At 42.0% G+C, this 4,222-nt stretch overlaps 1 non-coding gene across 1 annotated transcript; it reads right to left on the bottom strand.

Annotated features, from left to right (window-relative positions):
- Window positions 1-2,866: 2,866 nt before the first annotated feature.
- Window positions 2,867-2,948, bottom strand: trnas-gcu. The gene has a single exon. It is a non-coding gene; the product is annotated as a tRNA-Ser (tRNA).
- Between the last annotated feature and the right edge of the window lie 1,274 nt (window positions 2,949-4,222).

The following is a 4,222-nucleotide window of genomic DNA, read 5'->3' as shown; positions in this document are numbered from 1 at the left end:
TCTTTTCTGTGCTTTTCATACACAGGAGCTGCCGCGATTGAGTGCATTGGTTTCTGAAACCGAAACGTACCTATGAGCAATGTGTGGGGCTATTCCAGGATTGCATTCTCTGACAGCACTGGGACATGACTGATGTTCAAAGTTTGTGCGAAGATTTGTAGCTCGGGTGCACGTTGTTGTGGTTCTGTTCGCCGAGCTGGAAGTTTTTGTTGCAAACGTTTCGTCCCCTGGCTAGGCGACATCATCAGTGCTTGGGAGCCTCCTGCGAAGCGCTTCTTTGATGTTTCCTCCGGTGTTTATAGTGGTCTGTCCCTGCCGCTTCCGGTTGTCAGTTTCAGCTGTCCGCTGTAGTGGTTGGTATATTGGGTCCAGGTCGATGTGTTTGTTATGGAGTTTGTGGATGAATGCCATGCCTCTAGGAATTCCCTGGCTGTTCTCTGTCTGGCTTGCCCCACGATAGTAGTGTTGTCTCAGTCGGATTCATGTTGCTTGGTGTTGGACTGGGGTGGCCAAATTTAAAAATCACACAAAGCCATTTTAGATTCCAACAGTTGACAAATACCTGATGAAGAAGCAGTGCATGGAACACTGGTGCTTCCAAATACGTCTGTTCGATACGTCTGGTGCTGTGTGATTTTTACTCTGATTGTTCTTGGTAATGTTTAACTGATCGAAGACAGTGAAAGAATTTTCGTTCGTGGAGATGAAAATTTCAAATATTATCCACCTCAGCGGAACAAAAATGAATAGTTTGTATGTGTGATGAATCTCCACAATGCGCTTGCGCCAAGTAAAAGTCGAACTTCCACCCGCCTGATCCGTAGCCAATCCGTATACGAATGGTTGTACCACTGGCCAGATGCACAGCTGAGATTTTACACGCTAAAGAGCTGTGTTGTTAACAAGGACATGAGCAATAACAGTAACAGTCACAAGATGAACAAAGAACAAAGATAATCACCATCATTGATTCTCTTCAAATTGTCCTCAAAAAACGACCATTCACAATCTGATCAACCAATCAATGAGGCCACTGCTGATCAAGGAAATTGCAACTTACTTTGCTGCTTTTTCATCATAATTTGAGGTAAACTCCAGCCTAATCATAACATCGCATATTCCCGTTAATTTTCAGTTTTAGATTACGTTAATGACCTGTCCGTATTTGCAGGAAACTGAACAACATGAAATGACTGAAAACGTCCTTCCGGTGATGTAAACCAGTGCAGAGTCGGCCAGAAAAGAAAAGACAAAGACATGAAACATCACTCCATTTCTCTCTGTACCAATGCGTTTTGATGAGTTGAATATTTGCAGGACTTGTCTTTAATATCAAAAGAATCAATTATTTCCCCGGGAAAGATTCATCATAAATCAATTAACATCTGAGTCGTTGAATCATATTTTACTTCAGATTAAAATAGTTGAAGATCCTTTCCCCAGCCTAATGTCCCAATCCTCCCTCCTCTTCCATGTAAATACCAACTGCTCCAAGTGCGGTTGGAGCTCCCAACCTGACGTTTCAATGCTTCTTGCTGCTCCATTCAATAGAAGCTGCTCTAATTGAAGTTGGAGATCCCAGTTTGATGTCCCAATGCTCCCTGCTCCATGTCAATAGAAGCGGTCCAGTTGAGGTTGGATCTATCACTCTGATGTCCCAATGCTTCCTGCTGCTACATGACATTAAAACAATGTCAATAAAAGTTGCTCCAGGTGTGGTTGGAACTCCCAGTCTGATGTCACAATGCTCCCTGGTCCATGTCAACAGACGCTGCTCCAGATGAAGTGGGAGCTCCCATTCCTGGCAGATCGCACACCTCTATACAATCATAGAAATACTGCCCACTGAGCATTTGCACCACTGGAGCCATTGGTGGTATATCCACATCATGAGAACCTGATATTAATTTTAGGCACCACCGAATCATTATTTCCAAAAGTCATTCTTTCTTAAACCTTATTTAGCATATGCATATTGCAGTCAATCCGAAGTTAGATAATGGTGCTAATTGATGTATTCTCAATAAAAAATATATCCTATTTTTCATGTTGAGTAATTGCGACTTAGCAAGGACAATGTTTGTAATGAAATCACACTTTTATCCAGGTAAGGGAATGTGGTTTGCATTATTTAAAATAAACTTGTTCACTGTTAAAAATGATCAAATAGATCTCAATTTCAAAATAAAATTGGTTACGTTCTCATCCATCTGAAATGTGGTGCCTTATTCTTTCAACCACACGGGTATTAGAACGAAACGTCTGTTAATGACATGCGTATATAAAGACACTTTAAATCATTTTTCATATTTATGCTGCATGAATCTGCGGTTATTGATCCACAGTTTAGGTTCAGTCCCTACAGTTAACATGCTGACTTCTCCAGTTTTTCATAGTTCAATGTGATGCATCCAGTGTGTGCAGAACGAGAGGGACTCGCTTCCCACATCTTGTATTTAGGCCTTATGTCCAGCATTCATCAATGGCGTGAAATATCTCCATTATTTTGTGCTCTTCTCACGAAGATGAAGCACGTCTACTCAACCTGCTCCAGATTTCATTTGACAAAATACTCATTAAGAATCCCACTGCATAAACATGGCCTTCACATCTCTTGTTATTTGGTTTTCCTGGATCTCGTTCATATGATAAAACGTCACAGCAGCTTGACTTGTAAAAGAAAGTCGCGTTCCTTTTCAATATCCCAATGCAATCTACATTTCAATGCAGTTTAGGCAACAGGACCAAATTATTCCTTGAGATTTTATAATAGCGTCGATGCATACAAACTGACATTGCAGTTCCAATTTCAGTAAGACAGTTGTGATCATCCAAAAATAGCAGAATTGAAAACCACTGAGAACACCGACGAGAGTGGGACTCGAACCCACGCGTGTAGAACACAATAGATTAGCAGCCCATCGTCTTAACCTCTCGGCCACCTCGTCACATACGCCTAAGAGCCTATAACCTTATGAATAAGTGAATTGCATAAATTATGTAGAGCAGCAGACATTTCTCCCTTGTTTTGGTGAAATCATAAATATCACAGTACGGTTCCAAGACTATGGTCTGACCTCTGGGTTGTGGGGCAAGCACATTCCCACTGTGACACTCTGCTCACAGTGGTTTGAACAAAAATGAAGAAATGACAATGTAACAAGGTCTATTGAATTCTGTGAAGATTTGAAGTCAATGGAATGAAGAACCCGAGACAGCAGGAGGTGTTCATTCAAGAAAGAGTTGGATAGAGCTCTTAAGGATACTGGAAACAAGGGTTATGTGGATAAGGCAGGAACATGATACTGATTGAGGATGATCAGCCATGATCATAATGAATGGTGGTGCTGGTTCGAAGGGCAGAATGGCCTACTCCTGCACCTATTGTCTATTGTCTATTAAATTGCCTGTGAGGAATTGTTTGCCAGACTGGAGTAGAGTGCATAGTGCTCAATGTCATGATTCGAAACGCCTTTCTTCCACTCAGATAAGTTTGACACGCACTTGTGCACAGGACAGACAATTTCAAAATCCTAAATAAGGCTAAACTGACAATTGAATTCAACAATGCAAAAACCTTGATCTGCATCAATTTCCTGGGCCGTGCGACACCAAGTCACTGTATGATCATAGCAACACAGTGAGCAAGTGTCAGAAGAAAAACGAGTGCATTGCCAGAGCGCATGCTGGGACCAGCAGTTGACACACGGGGAAGTGCATTTCCCACAACAGGAACACTTCCCACACAGCGGACCACGGTGGAAGAATTCAGAGGGGATGTACACTTTGGAATTTGATGCCAGTGACACAATGGAAATCTGTCATTGTGTCTGTTCAAGATGATGACTTTAAGATTTCTACAGATGAAAAACAAAATAAAGTGCTCATAGTGAAGGCAAATGTCGAAATTGTATATTTCAACAATCTACCCATCTTTGCAATGAGTAGCTCTCCACTTTCCTCAATCGGGGTCAGAACCACTGGTGAACATGATCGTACAATCCCCGTTACTCGCCAGGGAATCAGAGAAATTCGGTTTCCCAAACGTTAAGGTAAAACCAGGAATGTGGAGGTAAGCATTAATGTGTTGCTCCTGTGCTGCAGGTGACCAGTGCACCGTATCTCTGTTCCAGTATAGTGGGCTATGCTGTGCCCAAGTTTTACGTTTGAGCATAACATGGAACAGCTTCAATTTGTCGTCGTGTTGAGGGGTACGGATAAA

The sequence above is a fragment of the Chiloscyllium plagiosum genome, unplaced genomic scaffold (assembly GCF_004010195.1).
Source record: "Chiloscyllium plagiosum isolate BGI_BamShark_2017 unplaced genomic scaffold, ASM401019v2 scaf_62680, whole genome shotgun sequence".
Lineage (NCBI taxonomy): Eukaryota > Metazoa > Chordata > Chondrichthyes > Orectolobiformes > Hemiscylliidae > Chiloscyllium > Chiloscyllium plagiosum.
This window is presented reverse-complemented; position numbering and strand designations above follow the sequence as displayed.